The 18,143-nt window shown below is 38.0% G+C and overlaps 1 protein-coding gene across 10 annotated transcripts in view; it reads right to left on the reverse strand.

The window, feature by feature from the left end:
- The window catches only part of Disp1 (dispatched RND transporter family member 1), a 190,690-nt gene extending 173,860 nt beyond the window's left edge, over positions 1-16,830 (reverse strand). For 4 of the 10 annotated variants that reach the window (XM_074048249.1, XM_074048256.1, XM_074048251.1 and 1 more), the window contains exons 1-2: positions 16,705-16,824; positions 6,006-6,067 (exon numbers count right to left, since the gene is read on the reverse strand). The gene's annotated coding sequence lies outside the window, so the exon portion shown is untranslated. Of the gene's footprint in view, positions 1-6,005; positions 14,539-14,588; positions 16,466-16,704 lie in introns of those variants that run through there. The other 6 variants (XM_074048252.1, XM_074048255.1, XM_074048253.1 and 3 more) reach the window with 4 other exon arrangements.
- Between the last annotated feature and the right edge of the window lie 1,313 nt (positions 16,831-18,143).

Here is an 18,143-nt window from a genome sequence, read left to right on the forward strand (position 1 = left end):
CCAAGGGCCTGGGCTCTCCTCTGCTATACTATTCTGCCTACTTGGTTCAGTGAAAGAACAATCAATCACTATGCTATTTCACAATCTTTAGGGTCTCTCAGGATGGTACTCCATGTCTTAGTCCAGTCTTACCTCCCCCCGCTCCCATCCTATATACTACAACCAAGTTGGTTCCTCAATCACATTCTGCAATTTTACACCTTCTCTTTGGCTCCCCCTACTTGTTATATCATCCTCTATACTTCTGTGCTCTCCAAATCCTATCTAGCCCCAGGTCAATGTCATAAAGTTTTCACTAACATTTTTGTCCTATGATAATATCTCTCTCATCTGAACTACTACAACACTCACATTCAGCAACTATGGGCTGCAGGTCTTTGTGAATATGAGATAAGAAGTTACTACTAGTTATAAATTCTATCTAGCATCAAACATGGTTCATAATCGTTTCAGGTATTTAGTTTATACTGTTAACTGAATTTAAGATATCTTTATTATCCAAAAATAAGCCAATGCTTCTGCAATAATCTCATTTCTTACATATCATTACATGTGGAACTTTAAATCATAATTCCACATGCATGTGTGTATGCATATAAATGATAACTGCACAATACTTAAAACAGAGTATTTGTCACCAGATAATAATGCTGAAATTCTCAATGTTAATACGACTCTTTAAACAGAATCATCAGAGAAGCATTTCATATGAACACAATTAAACGTTATAACTATATTACAGGTTCTACACAACTAATATTATATACATATTCCACAAAAGAAAGGATTCAGAGACAATTTTAATAGTAAACATGTGTTGAAAACATTACAGGCATCCAAATCCATGTGCCAAGCATAACGACTTTGGTGAATTCTTCACAAACTTAGATACTATGCTACAAAAATTAAGCTCCTTCTCTATTAACGCTAAAACAAAAGGACAGTGACCAGATATAAATAAAAGGCAGAAGTCACAGTCTCACAGAATTGACTTTCATCTCTGAAAGACAGCCACCAAATATCATACTGTATTTGATTTTATAAAATGGGCCTATTAGCTTCAGTTAAAAACTGACTGCTGATAGCAGGGATGGTGTAGGGAAGACCAACCAAAAAGCACTGCGGAAATCTTTGTGTTGAAACTTGCTTTAAAAAAGGTAAAAAGACAGAAGAGAGGAAGGGAGAGAGGGGAAAACGTCTCAATATCCATACACAAATTATACAATCTACTTTTCATTGCAGTGACCCAAAAAAAGAAAAAAATGTAATTTACTTACAAAGAGTCCTTTGAAATGACTGTTTGATTTCATGGACAAGTTATGTGGTTTGCAAGACTTGAAGATCAAGTCAATGATACGCACAGAATCACATGGGCCACTTAAGGGAAAGGTACAGAAATATCAGTCTGGAGTTTATACTGGCTGTGCAAATGAATGTGCTTAGTCCTTACTCAACATTGCTACTTACAAAGCAAGCCTTTGTTTCTCTTCAAATGCTCATCTTTCCTATTAGCACTAACTGAAAACTATGGCCAAAACCACCAAATTAATACCACCTGCTACAAAAATAATAATTTAAAACATTAACTTTAATTCCAAAATGTGGGTTAAGCATCCTTTCAACAAAAATATTATATTAACATGTTTAGAAAACAAAGAAAAATGTCCTGCATAAGGTACTCTTATTATAAGATTACATGAGAAAAAAGAAGAACCCAAGAATCACTGCTTTCAAATTATTTTCTGCTTCTGGATGTCCTCCTAAAATGCACTGCTAAATAAGGAAAAGAAGAAAAAAATAGTACAAGAACCATTTTCTGCAACAAATAATGTTTTTTCATCTGTAAAAAATGAATTAAAACACACAGGAAGAAAATCTCTAGAAATATTTTATTTTAAAAAACTGTTTTTAATCCTACAATGTCTTCAGAATGTCCCAGTTATAGAGAACTGATTAAGTGAGGATATCATCTTTTTGAAGCTTCTTTAAGAAGCTAACACTCAGAACAAACTTTGCAAAATTCCAATATAAATAAGTTTTGACATGTTCATGGCAATCTTAACCTTAGTATCGTAAGTCTTCTTAGTGAATTTGTTCCTACTTGAGCTTTACACCCTGGCATCCTAGGCACAGGACTGAAACCGGATTATCTTAGAATGAAGTGCAAAGGAAAACAATATTGCCTGTCCATTAAAAGATTTGTTCTCGGATTTTTGTCAATAAGGCAGTCGATATAAGGCTCCAAAAAGGGGAGTTTTCAAGTGTTCTTTTGGAAATCATCTGGAGTTTCTCCTTCAACCAAATGTTTGTTTGTTTTCTTATGACTCTGAATGAAAGAGGTTTGCCAGTTACTAGGAATGAGTATGCTAGACTGGAATAAATAAAAAATCATCTCCCTATTCCCCACCCCACAGATTCAACGCAAAATACTCCAGGGAAGCCCTTGAAAATATGGCCTTATTTCGGGCCATGTGGACTCCTGACTTCCAGGAAAAGAACAGAAGGCTTCTAATACAGTTGAAGAGGGAAAAATGGAAGGAGAAAAGAAAACACAAATGCATATGATTTGATATGGCAGAAAGAATTCAGGTCTTGGAGTCAAATATTCCTGAACTGAAATCTCAGTTGTGTATGTACTACTTCTAACCACAGACAAGTCATCTACTTTTACATTTTCAGTTTTCTTGTCTTAAAAAAAGGGATAATACAAACTGTTTAGTCTCAGATCTAAATTTACATGCAAGCTCACTATATCTAGTACAGTGCCTGCCATAAAAATGTCCAGATACTTTTTCCCTTCCTCTTTATTTCATGACTTTGAAGTATGTTCAAATAGCAAAAGTGTTATTGATTTAGGTAGCTGGATCAAACTATTTTAATCATGAATATCATACCTATTACATATTAATTATGTCACCTGAAGATGTGCAACTCACCTCAGTTAATTAAACTTTGTTAAAATTAAGAACAAGCTCAAAATAAAATAACATCTTGTTAACTGAGGGAAGATTATTTTATGGATTTAGCAATTGTGTTCTAAAAATTAAAACCTTGGAAAACCAAGTATTGTCCAACAGTGCTACAAAGCTTGACAAAAAAAAATATGAAAAACACTCCGCAGATCATACAATAATTTAAACAAAACTGACGACACAGGCCTCCACATCAACAGGACCTGCATTTAAAATTTTTGTTTCAGAAATATGTTTTGATTTTTTGGTTTATTTATTTAGCCCATGCTTGGTCAAAACTGTTTGTAATAAATCCTTGAACAAGGCGGCTGACAGTAGTCTTTAAGGTGACAAAATCCTCTCACCTAGAATAAAAATGCTAAAAACTGCAAATGTTTTGCAAAAAAAAACTAACTGGCAACCATAAAAACTAAAGAAGAAAGTTTTATTACAATATAAATAGAAAACCCTGCATGTATACACAGAGTCTAATAGAAAATGACATGGAGGAATTTTATAAGTGGAAATCTTACAGGCTGTATTATGTATAAAACAGAAGGCACCAGTTTGATGAAGAACAGAGTAGTTAAGAGCTGGGCCCCTGAAGTCAGGTTGTCTGGATTTGAATCTCAGCTCCAATAATGAAGTGTGTAACTTGGGCAAGCTACCCACCCTCCATAAACCTCACTTTCTGTATCTGTAAAATTGGTATAATAGCCCTTAATAGGACTGCAGTGAAGATTAACAGATGTAAAACACTTAGCACAGAGATTGGCACATGGTGTATATTTAATAAATGTTAGTAGTCTTACTAATTTTGTACAAGACACTAGCAGAAGTACCAAAAAGCACCTTAACAGTGGTTAAAGAAACTGTGTTTATTCCTCACTCCCTGATAGTAGATAACCCTGACATCCGTCACACAGCACTCAGCAGATGCAACAGCCTAGAAGCCAGTAACAACCACAAAAATTCAACCATTAAAAACGTGTCACCATAAAGGTGACGAACTCTAATTGCTAACAATCAGGTTATGGTGCTAAGGGACTGACAGCACATCTCTATAATATACGGCTGCTGAAGTGATCACAAGAGGCAACCAATAGGGTTCATCAACCACCATACCATCGAAAAGAAGCAAAAGCCACCGACATACACCCCAGACAGCATAATTGCTGGAAAGGAGGAGCACGGTAACAATATATTTCAGAGACAGGTAATCCAAAATGGCTTAGTTCTCTCAAGTTCCAGTGAGTAAAATAAGGATCTACGGCAGATAATTTTAAAAGTACAATTTGCGTTTGACCTTTTGTAAAATTAACTTTGAAATTGACAAAAATTTTACATATTGGCCAGGCACAGTGGCTCATACCTGTAATCCCAGCTACTCAGGAAACAGAAAATGAGAGCATCATGGTTCAAAGCTAGATCAGGCAAAAGTCAGCGAGACCACATCTCAACCAATAAGCCAGGCTTTGTGGTATATCTATAATCCCAGCGACTGGGAGGTATTGGTAGGGGGATCATGATTCAAGGCAAAAACATGAGACCCTACCCTGAAAATAACTAAAGGGCTAGGGGCATGGCTGAAGTGGTAGAGCAACTGCCTAGCAGGCTCAAGACCCTGAGTTCAAACCCCAGTACCAACAAAAAGAAAATAATTTTAAAAAATTGTATATATTTGTGGTATACAACATTCTTTTCTAATATATGCATACACTGTGGACTGGCTAAATCAATATATTTGACCTTGACAGCATAAAAAATTCAAGCAGTCTCTGAGAAAGAAGCACCTATGTCTAAAACCTAAGAGGTGAGAATGCGAAGGAAAGACTCTCAACTGCTCGAGTTCTTGTGCCACCCCCACCTTTCGGCAGCCCACCCCCAGGGAGGAACTACGAACTAACTGGCAGCCACAGCCATCACTATCACCTGCTGGCTTCTAGGGCAGAAATCTAATAGCTACTTACTACGTAGCCACTAATTTACTCTGCATTTCAAAGTGGCTTTTTATCTAGGTTTAAAAAGAATGAGACTATAAAAAGTTTTGCAGCAGATGGAAATGAATTCATCATTACCCTCCATTATCCTTTTCAGCTGGCAATAACTAGTGGTTGTAAAGCAAAGAAAAAAAAAGTTGGGTGATTTTAATCAAAGCTTGGATTCTAGCCCTGCCCTGCAGCAAACTGTAATATGAGAAACACTGCAGCCTCACATTCCAGTAGAAATGAATTTTTATGTGACTAGCCCCCCTAAATTAACTGCCACCTCTCTTTTTGCTATTGTTTTTATCTATGTGGCAATTTTTTCCAAAGCATATACTACTTTCAGCTATCCTAGTTCTACATTAATTATGGTACTATTCTTGAAAAAAGCTGGTCAGTAATAAACTGACTACATTTAACAAAAGTCTAAAGTGGAACACATGGAATAAAACACTTCTAAGAGTGCACAGATTTTTTTTTAACAAATCTTGAGCTGATATGCTGCAAACTCTCTTTTAAAAAGTACTTAAGGTATAGGTACCAAAATAGTTAAGGTGATTTTGAAATGTAGGAGAAAACAGTGTATACTCAAGAGAAGGGCTTTAAAATCAGATCCACCATTTACAGTAATAGAAACTTAGACGGGGTACATGATGTCTCCAAAAGCAAAATACAAATATGTACCTTCCATGAAAATTTTTGTGAGGAGCTGACAGTAGTTTAACTGCTCAGTACAGTGCCTGGCAAAGCCATTACCATTAGAATCATCTTTAACACGAGACACATTTACTGGTGACTTTTACTCCTTGGCAGAAAAACTTCGTGTCAATAGAACTTACTACTATTCTGAAAAACAAAGTAAACTCACAAGTTTCATAGTAGAACATATAATCTAACAACATTTAAATTAGAAGCACTTATCTTATGGCAAGTTGAGAGATAATAAACGACAACTAAGAGATGAGTAATACTTCATAAAGAGCGCATTTAAACAAACGTGTGTGTGTGTGTGTGTGTGTCAGTGCGATTATTAAGGACCTGGAGAGGGGAAAAGTCCAAGAAGCTATACCTATTTGTCAAGCTGAAAAAGGTCCTGTTTCCTCCCATTATTCTTCCTCCTCTTCTCAACTCCTATAGGGAAGAAATATATTTTCTTAGATATTGGGAGTCCAAAACAAAAAGCAAAAGGAAATCTGAAGTAACAAAGTAAATACATAACTGTATGTATTAAGTCACTTACTAGCTCTTTAACAGGTATTTTTAGTTTTACATGCTTCACTTTAAAAAATATGTAATTTATATAATGTACCTTGGGATTAGGTCATACTTTACTCTGAATTTACTTAATCACATAATTAGGAGAAATCATGGGGCAGGGGACTAAGGGACAAAAGAAAGGGGTAGGTAATGCACAAGACACTTGTGAGATGAGAATGAAGCATTATCTAATAGAGGGAGTTAGAGCAGAGATCAGACAGAAACTGCAAGAAGATATGCACCAAAGACTATGGGGCAATAGAAAGTCCAACACACTATTTACCCTGATTTCTTATAGGCAATAACTGCCAGTGGACCTCACTGAAAATCAAATGTTGCCGAGCTGGGGGGAGGTCTTAGCTCAGAGGCAGAGCACTTGCCTAGCAGGCATAAGACCCTGGGTTCAATCCCCAGCACCAAAAATAATAATAATAATAAAGTTAAAAAAAATGTTGCTGTAGATAGTTTACGAAAACATATCAACTGTAGGAATATAAAATGGAAAAACTTGTAACTTGAAACTCTGAGGTCTATAAATACAAAGTTGTTTTATCTTATAAACAAACTGTATTAAATCATTTTTTAAAAACCATTATCAGTCAAAATCCAATGTTTAATTATGTCATTTTCTAGGAAGAAAGGAAGGGAGGGGACGGACAGACGGAAAGGAAGGAAGGAAAGGAAGGAATAACAGGTAAGGATTGTAAGAGGCATTCAAACTTACTTTTCCCTCCAAAAGGTCTTTTTCAGGCTTTGCTGAACTCTTATTTACAAGTGTAGAAATACATGAATTTTTTTTACTTAATTTGTTTTTTCTTACTTAAGAGGAAGAATCAACTTAAATTTTAAAAACTATGTAGAGAAGCTCTCATCCAGCTGGAAGGGTCCCAGAAAGAATCCTTCTTCATCAAGCAAGGCAAAGAAAGCCTTCTTAGAAGGATAACTAAATACAGCTCATCACTGTAGTCAAATGAAAATTCTAAGGACTGGAGGTGTGACTCACAAGGTCAAGGTCCTGAGTTCAAACCCCAGTATGGAAAAAAAAAATTCTACCAACCTTTAGAGTACAAGTGAAATGCTCTCCTGGCCTGGCTGAGAAATAATTACATTACAGAGTTGAGGCAGATATTCTGTACCTCAAACCTTGTAATCTCACTCCTGGATCTTGAGGCAATATACATAGAAAAAATGTCACTAACATCTTTAAGTGCTTTCACATTGTAAGATGCAGTTATCACAGAAAATGTCTTTTTTGTTTAATCAATTTTCTCTGTAGCTGGCATCTGTTTATCTTGTTTTTTACTCAAAACTTAAAGGGAAGAGCCCTTCAAAGACTGAAGAGAGAACTTACTTCAAATTTGTGCTCTTCATTCCCCTGTCCATTCATATCTTGATAGTTATATCCCAAAGACAAAGAATGGGGGAGGAGAGTAGTAAAATTAGTTGGAGATAGCACTATAAGGAGTATGTCCTTTCAATTTGATAAAACAGAATGTGCAACTGAAATACGGCCCCACAATAAAATTTAATTAAAAATGGATAGATACACAGACACCCAGAGACACGCACCCACCTGGAAATAATAACCTGAAGGCAAAAACATACTAAAGTTCTGTGGAGACGGCAAAAAGTGGGAAAAAAAAGGGTCTCACTTAATGGCATTGCCAAATAAGACCTTCAGCCAATTACCATGCTATAGTATAATAAATGTTACACTTTATTGAGTACTACATGCCAGGAATTACGCTAAGCACACCTTATATAAATTACCTCACTAATATGGGTACTATGATGCTAATTTTGAAGGTAAGGAAGAAAGCCCAAGGTCTTTGTATATAACTTGCTCATGGTCTCTCAACTATACTGAGACTGCAAGTGACCAAAAAGAGACATTACTGTTATTACCAGAATTCGGTCCAAATTAATGCCTGAAACCTGATAATGGCAACCTTCTAAAGGATCAGTTTAGATCCTACAATGTCCTAGAGAGTCTTAAAATTCTGAGAGGGTTTCCAAATTCCTACCCTGTGCTACTTACAGAGTTTTTGGACTCCATGGGCACCATGTTTCATACCTTAGCCTTGTCCAGAAAGAAAGCTGAGTAATTTCTCTTGGTCCAAGCATTCCCTACTTTTAAGGTCTTTGGAATATATTCTGTGAGTCATCCAGTGGCCAGATTATACTTCCTCACAAAATTTCTGCAAGCCTCATAGGCAACTCTATGTGCCCCAAGTGGGTAGTCATCCACGTGGATATTTTATGGCATATTTACTTCTCTCTGCCCATCCTTCCCACAATGTGGTTTGAGTATTCCCACTGAATGGTTTAGTATCACCTCCATTCTCCTATCTATCAATTTATACTCCCTTAAAAAAGACTCTGGACAGGAAATGGAGAGATTTAGGCCTCTAACCCTGGTTCTTTTTTTGTGTGTATGTGCAAAGCAGGAGCTCTACCACTTGAGTCCTACCTCCAGTTCATTTTGCTCTGCTTATTTTGGAGATAGAGTCTGACTAACTGCCTGCCTAAGTTGGCTTTGAATGGAGGATCCTCTTGATCTGTCTCCCAAATAGGTAAGACAATCCTGATTCTTTATTAGCTGTGTCGCTGGGCAAATTACTCACCTTTCTAGAACCAGTTTCTCAAACATAAATGATGGTAATTAGATGAAACAAGCTCAAAACTAATTCCCAGCTTTAATAATTTTTATGTAAGAAAATTAACAACATAAACTTAGAAAAACAAAAAAATTATTACAAAGTTTTAAAATTATTTAAGGCTCTCTAAATTTAAAAAAATTAATACACAACAAATTAAATCACAAAAAGAGTGGCAAATTTCAAAAAATGGCAAAGGGCCATTAAATTGTCCATTTTCCTTTATTTGATACATGAATGAAAACCCAGGTTTTCTCTGTTCTCGATATCCCTTAAAAGCCTGTGGGACTATGAACATAGATACTTTCCTATTTACTAATCACTTGCAACATTTTGTATGTCACACATTTGTATAATGGTATATTCTGAATACTACCCCTAGTCATGCATCAACATGGCTGTTACCCAGTTATATTTAACCAAATACTAGGTTAGGTGTTAGTGTGAAGATATTTTATAGACGTGGACAATATCTACAGTCAGTTTACTTTAAATAAAGGAGATTGTCCTAGAAAACATGGGTGGGACTCATCTAATCAGCTGAAGGTCTTAAAAGCAAAAACTGGTATTTCCCACAAAAGGAAGTCTGCCTCCAGCCTAGAGAATCAACTGCTGGCTGAAATTCCAGTCTGCTGGACTGACCTACAAATTTTCTAAATGCCAACCCCCACAGTGGATGAGCCAATCCCTTAAAACAAATATCTTTTTAAAAACACACACATACTATATATAATATTGGTTTTATTTCTCTGAAGAACCCTGACAGATACACTAACACAGTGAAACTCAAACTAGTAATTTTTCTTTTCCAAGTTAAAATAATAGATGCCTGTATCTTATAGCCTCCTTAAAATACTAAGGTGTTTTAAACAAGTGCTCAGATTATTATTTTTAAGTTAGCATTTTCTACAGAATGCCAATAAGCTAACAATGCTATTTTATCACTATAATCATTAATCACTATAATCACAAACTTTAAGGGACAAACATTATACTAGCAGAAGACAAAGCTAAAAAGAATTGCTTTAAATGAGTAAGAAAGCCAATACCAAAATATATCTCCACAGCCTAAACTACTGAATTTCTAAAACACAAAGAGGATAAAACTTAACAGAATATATGTAAAAGTTCTGCATTTCAGTTTAAAAGTCAGTTGTACCAGTACAGGGGGATCAGGCTAATGGAGAGTTCCCTTACAAATTGTGGGAGCTTTGGCTCACCAAACATTTAACATAGGAGTGAAATGTGTCTGCTTATATGTTAATGCTATTTGGAAGTTCAGAAATAATAAGGATTCAACATTGTATACAGTAACATCCCTTATTCCCTTATTCTTTCCACTTTATGCCACTCCACAGATCTTTAGTATGTTTTTACCTTCAGGTTTATTATTTCCAGGCGAGTGCATAGCCCAATTAGTTTTTAAGGGATCTGAACAATGAAGATCCCAACAATTTGCTGTCTGTATCACACATGTAAAATAGTGTAGACAGTTACAAAGCCATATTTTCAGGACACTGATAACCTATTGCACCGAGAATAAGATGATAAAGGTGGTAAGTAATACATGTACTAGCATTATTTAACCTGGAGGAGAGCCAGTTATCGTCCAATATATGACAAAGTCTTGTGTAGAAAAGAGAAAATAGATACACCATGTTGCTCTGGATTATATAACTGAAATCAAAGACAAAACAATGCACAATAATTTAGACCTGTTATAAATAAAAGAATAACCTTGTAATTGGAACCACCCAACAATGAACCAAGGTTGTACAAAAAGAAACTCCTTGTCCATTTTCTGCTGCTGTAACAGAATACCACAGACTAACAACAGAAGTTTATTTGGCCCATGGTTCTGGAGCAAGAAATCTAAAAGCAGAGCACCAGCATCTGGCCAGGGTCTACACAATGCATGACAATGTGGTCAAAGCAAGCAAGCGTGCTCGAAATCAAGCCAAACTTGCTCTTATCAGGAACCCAGTTCCACAATAACTAACTTACTTCTGCCAATAACTAAATTAAATCATTCATGAGAACAGAGCTCTCATGACCTAAGTACCTTTTAAATGGCATGAGTCTGGGAGGGGACATTCGAATCATAGTACTCCCAGTCACTATAAATTAGGTAGAAGATTGCATTAAGTGATTGATATAAGCTTACTCTAATTCTTCAATGATATTAAGTGCAGAAGAAAAAGAACAAGTTGAGTCAGCAAATAATCTGCCCTCCTAACAGTAAATTAGGTTGGTGAGAGAAGAAAAGAGATGAGAATGCCAAAGTGATTCCAAGGTACATTAAAAGTATTTGTAGGCTAGGAGAGTGAATATGGTGGAAATAATATATACTCATGTATGAAATGAAAAATGGGAACTGTTGAAACTATTTCAGGAATGGAGGGAGGTGGGATAAAGGAGAATGATGGAGGGGGTGAATTTAACTATGATATATTGTAAGAGCTTTTGTAAATTTCACAATGTACCCCCAGTACAACAATAATAAAACATACATATACATGAAGCCAGTGCAGTGGCTCACTACTGGGCAGAGATAGGAGAATTAAAGTTCAAAGCCAACCCTGGGCAAAAAATTAGTTGAGACCCTAAAAGAACAAGTCCATTATGGTGGTACAAGCCTGTAATACCAGCTACATGGGAGGCATAGGTATGAAGATTGTAATCTCAGGCTGGCCCCAGCAAAAAACAAGAGACTCTACCTGAAAACCAACTAAAACAAAAAAGGACTGGGAACCTGGCTCAAGCAATAGAGCACTTGCTAGGCAAGAACAAGGCTCTGAGTTCAAACCCAGTACTGTCAAAAATAATAAAAATAATTATCATGTTTGCATGTCACTGTTTTCTTATAAGGACCTAAAAAATGAGAGGCAGTAGAAAGGAGAATTGGACTAAAGGTTAGAAGACTTGGGACTACATATCAATTCCATTGCAACCTAGCTCTAAGAACACTGAACAAATCACTTAACCTTCATAAGGCTCAGATTTTCTATCTCTGAAATAGTAATGGATTCCATCCTAAGGATCAAATAACTAAGGATCAAATATAAGAAAAAAAATTTGTAACTAACTTATACTTGTTATCATTGTTATTATTCTATATTAATCAAATACTTTCATGCTTTGCTCACCACTTTAGAACGGGTCTGAAAAACCTAGAATCTGCTGGGCACTGGTGGCTTACACCTATAATCCTAGCTACCTGGGAGACTGAGATTGGGAGGTCCACAATTCAAGGCCAGTCCAGGTAAACAGTATGCAAGGCCCCATCTCCAAAATAACCAGAGCAAAACTGCAAAAAACACTAAAGGCATGGCTAAAGTGCCTGCTTTGCAAGCTTGAAGCCCTGAGTTCAAATCCCTGTCCCACAAAAAAAAAATCTAGAAAGCTCAACCAAAGCAGGGCCTTGCGAATGTCTAAAAATACAGAAAGTATGTTTTACAGAATAAAGTAAGAAATTTCCTAGTTTTATATATTTCTCACAGTCCTTGCCCTTTTATACCTGAGGATAAACTTAATAAAATCTTGTACCTTGAAAAAAAAGAAAGTATGTTTTAGATAGAAATTCTAAAGGAATATAGTCTTACAAGACAAACAAGATACCTATTTCAGAATAGTTTAAGTGTTGTTGAAATGGATGCTATTCCACTGTTTTCTATTACAGAAGAATAGAGATTACAGATTAAGAAGAGGTAGATTTCTTATCAAATGCAAGTGAAATTTCAAACAGGTCTAAGGAAGAAAACCAATGTGCTTTCTTTGAGTTCAAATAAAAATGTACAACACACAAAACAACAAAGAGATCATTATTTCTACCTGTCAAGATGATAGACTCTGGAAGAGTGTACAGAGGTTCAGAATCAAATCCTACCTGGACTGAATTGGTCAATATATATAATCCTTAAGAGGGTTAACTACTCTCAAGAATTTCCTAGCTCTGGAACTCAGAGAACTGGAACTAATAATTGTTTGTTAGAGAAGAAATAAAGTTAGCAATTCAACTTGAGAGTGTATTTTATGAGGATTCCACTTTACTCAAAAGTGTTCTTATTTTCAAGTGATGAGGCAAATGGGGTAAAATGTTAATAGATGAATCTCAACAGTTCCTTGTACTATTTTTATTTTTGCAACTTAATTCAATCACTATGAAACAGTCATTACTTAGGCTTAAAAGATAAGGAGTCATCTCTGATGCTATATGCATAGTCATTAATTTGGGAAAGTCTAAAATTTGATTTCACCTCACCTCCTACAGTCTGCTCTCCCTTCTCTGCTATGATAATACAAGTTCACTCATATACAGTGTATATAGTGCTTGGTCTTCTCCCCACTACAACATTTTCACCACTCTCCAAGCCTTCATCCTCACAATACTGAAAATATCAGTGTTAAAATAAACTATTTCCTAATTGCCATATAACTTCACCTTCAAGAGGCTCTGCCAGGTCATTCTCATGAGAAGTAACAGGGAATCCCTTCCCCAGCCCCTGTAGACAATAAAGGAGCAAATATCTGTAGGGTATTTTAAAACTATAATTAAAAAAAAAGCTAAACATCTGATGTACTATCACCAGAAGCTGGCAATTCTAAACCACCCTAGTACTAAAATACTCCTTACAACCACAGCAGGCTGCTCCTACCATTATCACTTAGTATGTCACTGGTAATGGTAAACTTCCCATACCTCTATCCAAATCTTTTCTCCAATCATTCTTTTTCTTCAGGATTTCAAAAAAATATTTTAAGTAATAATAGCAACAAAAACTAGGAACATTTGTAATTGAAAGATATATCCTTACCATTGTAATAGAAAAGTTCATGGATAATTTAATGTGATGCCTCACTCTAAGCAAAATTGAGTACAGTCCATTTATATGATTGCAGAAAAGTATGATTTTGTATTAAAACTTCTTAAAACAGTAATAATCCAAACAAGAAGTTCACAACCATAACTATATGCCTAGAGGGAGGAAAATTTGTCAAGATTTATGGAATCATAAATCATAAGGCATTACAGACAGGAACCTTCTAAAAGAACTGCAGTCTTATTTGCACCTCTGATCACCTTATGAGTCAATCTAAAGCATAGGACATCTTGGTCACTATGAGAGAAAAGGGCTAACTAAGAAGACAGAGGACAGAAAGCGATCATACAAGAAGAGGTAGACTCTGCCTCAGCCATTCTTGTGGACTCTGTATGGTATCTCCCTGTACAATAGCTGTGTTCCTCAGCTGTATCCAATTCTCTTGATTCTATCAAATGGCAAGGAATGGCTTTCTAACTAGGATATGCAGATAACAGAGAATGTACTATATAATTTTATTTTATAATAATAAAATTGATGACCAGAGGGCTTGGAACCAAAGAACTCAATACAGCATATTACAAACTGTGAATAAGGAAAACAAAACGTGTGTATATGATGACTATTTTGGCTATCACTACTATGGAAGTTATTCCTATGCAAATACATATTTCACTATATATACATTTCAGCAGAAATAAAAAGAAGCTGAATCCATCCATACGAATAACTAGTGATTTACTGCATTTAATCAAAAATTGTAATTATAAGTTAAACTGAAAAAGACATCTAAATCCTACAGGATAACATAAAGAATTTATCTAAAGGGAAAGTTAAAGAAATTTACTCAACAATTAGAACAAAGAACAAACATTCCAGAGATTTTTCAAAACCAAGGCAATCAAATTTCAAACATACCATTCAGATACACAACTAGAAACTTGTCACAGAAGGGAGGTGTTCTTGTATTTCAAGAGTGAGCACTTCCTCCAACCATGAACTAAAGTGTAAAGACTTGTACAAGTTCTCAAGTGCTTTCTCTCTCAAAAACTAAGGGAAAAGGGGGAAAGAATAATTTTTAATCCAAGATTGAATGTTGAAATAAAATCAAACCCTACAAGATAGACATTACTGTCTACTTAAAGAAATGAGCTTTACTAGGTGTGGTTGCACATGCCTGTAATCCTAGCTTACTGGAAGGCAGAAATCAGGAAGATCGAGTTTCAAAGCCAGCCCAGGCAAAAAATTAGCAAGACCCCCACCTCAGCAAATAAACTAAGGGTGGTGGCATATGTCTGTAATCCCAGCTACTTGGGAGGCATTGGTATGAGGATAGTTGTCCTGCCCCACCATCAAGCAAAAATTCCAGACCCTATCCAAAAAAACAACTAAGGGCAAAAAAGGGCTGGGGGCCCGGCTCAAGTGGTAGAGCACCTACCAAGCCATGAGGTCCTGAGTTTAAATCCCAGTACTGTCAAAATAAAAAAGAGAGAGATTAAATTATTTATAGAAATCAACACTGCAGTTAATTCAATAACTTTAAAGTTGAGTATTTTTAAATTCTTTTTGGAATTTGAAAAAATTATCAATGTGCTCAATTACACGTTAAAGCACTGTTTATGGTTAGGCACTGCTTTACACTTGTAAATACCAGCTTCACTGCTTAACATAGGGACATTAGAGGTGTGTGTCTCGCTCAAGCACGGACCTTAAAAGCCACCAATAATTTATATGCTAGCAACACACCACAGTACGGATAAATATATAATGTTCTGGTTTATTTTAAATAGTTCAAATCGGACCGCCAAATCAAATTTAAAAGTTACCTGTCCAAACCTAGAAATTTTGTTTTTTGACGGTACTTGGGTTTGAACTCAGGGCCCTCAAGCTTGCTAGGAAGGTGTTTTACCGCTTGAGCCACTCTGCCAGCCAGCCCTTTTTCCTGTTACTCTGAGTATTTCCCAGATGTGGTCTCAGAGAACTATTTGCTGGGGGCTGGCCTTGAACCACTATCCTAGTGATCTCAGCGTCCTGAGTAACTAGAATTACAGCGGTGAGCCACCGGCACCCCGCTAGAAATTTTTAAAAATAAAAACCCCTACCACTTGAAAGGCGTAAAAACAAGCAAAACGATCATTAGTTATCAATCTCTACCAAAGACAGGAGTTTGGGGCAAAAATTCAACTCACTGAAACATCTAAATACAGGTTACAACAAAGGGCAGAAAACAATGAGTTGTAATTGCAAATGTTGACAGCACTGGCTTTCCCAGCGATTGTCACGGTTTTTCTAAACGTATTTGTAAGTTCGCTCCGTGACAAAGGACATAAGACAACCTCAATTGCAGGGGAGAACAGAGTCCAGGAGGAAAACTTTGCTTGGCTTGCTTGCCTGAAGAGAGATTTGAAGCCCTATCCGTGTGACAAAGACGGCAGGGAGTTGCATCTCGATGAAGCGTTCAAGTTTTCCCTGGGAATGTAATGCATTTTCCCAAAATCCACACGGTTGGGGGTGGGGGGGGGTTAAAATACATTTTTTTAAAATGCCAGTAAAACTATTGGAGTTCAGCACCCAATGCGTAGCTGGTCATCCAATCGTTGGGTCTCTAGTGTGACCCTCAAGGAAGGCGCGACCCCTCCTCTATAACCTGTCTCCAGAAGCCAGCCTTGGCCATCCCGTGCCACCCTCGAGGACGCGGGACGCAGGACACACCCCCACGGGGGACTCCCGTGCTCCGAGATGCTTCTCTGGCCAGTGTCACCGCGACCCCCGTCTTAGTGCCTCCTAGCCCTACGGTCCCCAGCGCCTGCCCCCCGCCCCTCAAGGCTGTCCTTGGGGCTCTTCAGAGGGACCCCCGTGCCCAACCCTGGCCCCCTCCTCAAGCCCGGTCTCCCGGCTCTTCCTACGGCCGCAAAGGCAGCACCCACTTTCCCGTCCCAACCCTGTGTCCCTATACTGCGGCACAAGGCCCCAGAGCGTCAAGAAGCATCCACAGAGGAGACGAGCGCTCGGGACGCTCGGGCTCCGAACTCACCTCCAAGTCAGGGCTCGCGGATCCTGGCCGGGAGCCCGGCTTCCGCCCGGCGCGGTGGGCGTTCGCGAGCGGGACCGGAAGTCCCGCCCCTGCCCGCCCCGGCCGAGCCTCCAGCTACCCCGCACCACTGCGGCTCCGGCCGCGCGAGGTGTGGAGCAGCGGGCAGAAGTGGGGCGCTGGCTTCAGGCAGCCAGGCGCTGGCAGCCAGGCCCGACCTGAAGGGACGAGAGAGGCGCCAAATGCCTCCTCTTTGTCTCGTCCTGCTCTTTCCAGTGCATCAGTTATCCACACTGCAAATGCTGGACGGAGCGTCCGTCCTGCTCAAGCCCTTTGAGGAACAAGGTGACTCACAGACACTGACCTCTGTCCTCACAGTCTGATTGAACGTCTCCCCCCGCCCCCCGCGTGCGCGCGCGCCACGAGACAGTATTTCTTCTTTCTTTAATTCAGATGTTTGTCATCTGCTCTATGTCACTTATGACAAAAACGGATGCAGCAGTGAAGAGAGGAAAACACTACTCAAGGGCTTCAGTTCTGGGCAGTGGACTAGTGATAGAATCAATCCAACAGCGGCCCCTCCCTCGGAAGCCTAGTCTAGTACAGGTTTATGAGCAAACAAGTATAATGAAACTATCAAGCGTTAGAGGAACTTTAGCAGTGCTCTAGAGAGTGGCCGAGAGGGCCTTCTAGGAATAATGGCTTTAGTTGAGACTAAAATAAAAAGCAGACTAGGTGGGAAAGGGTACACAGAGCAGAAGGATACTAAGGAGTGGGCACTTGGTTTGCACAGGCAATTCAGCAAGGGCCTAGACCGTGAAGGCAAGAACAAGGCCAGATCGTGAAGACTGCAGTTACCTTGTACTAAGAAATTTAGGCTTTGAACTCCATGCAACAGCATCAGTGGGGTCACCTCGGGGAACAGGCAAAATAGTGAGTCACAGGGTTGACTAGGGTGATTGTCCTAGTCATTAAAGAAAAATATGAACCTGAACAGGCCATGGTAGAACATGTTTCCCCGCTGAGGGTGCTTCCTCAAATGGCCATACTAGATATGAAGATAGCTATAGAAGCAGAACAGGGTATATACCCTTCAGGTTGTCCCAATGGGCAAATCACCTCAACCAACTGAGATGCCAACTAAAGTCAGGGAACCAGAGAAGATTTTTATCACCAGCTACAATAATGAGGACTGTCAGTTCTGTTGCTGTTCACTTGTTTGCTATTAATGTTTAATAATTGCATGTTTGCATACCAAGCACCCGTTCTTTTCTTTTTTAAAAAGGGATAATATATGTCCTTCATAGTCTTCTCCCTTTTGCCAGTAAGAGGATATGTTGCAGTTTATGGAGTTAGGATGAGAGTAGAAGAAAGTAGGAATGGGTACCATATAGAAAGCCTATATTTACTGAGAGAGGTGGCTCAAGTGGTAGAGCCAAGCA

The sequence above is a fragment of the Castor canadensis genome, chromosome 11 (genome assembly GCF_047511655.1).
Source record: "Castor canadensis chromosome 11, mCasCan1.hap1v2, whole genome shotgun sequence".
NCBI classification, from domain to species: domain Eukaryota; kingdom Metazoa; phylum Chordata; class Mammalia; order Rodentia; family Castoridae; genus Castor; species Castor canadensis.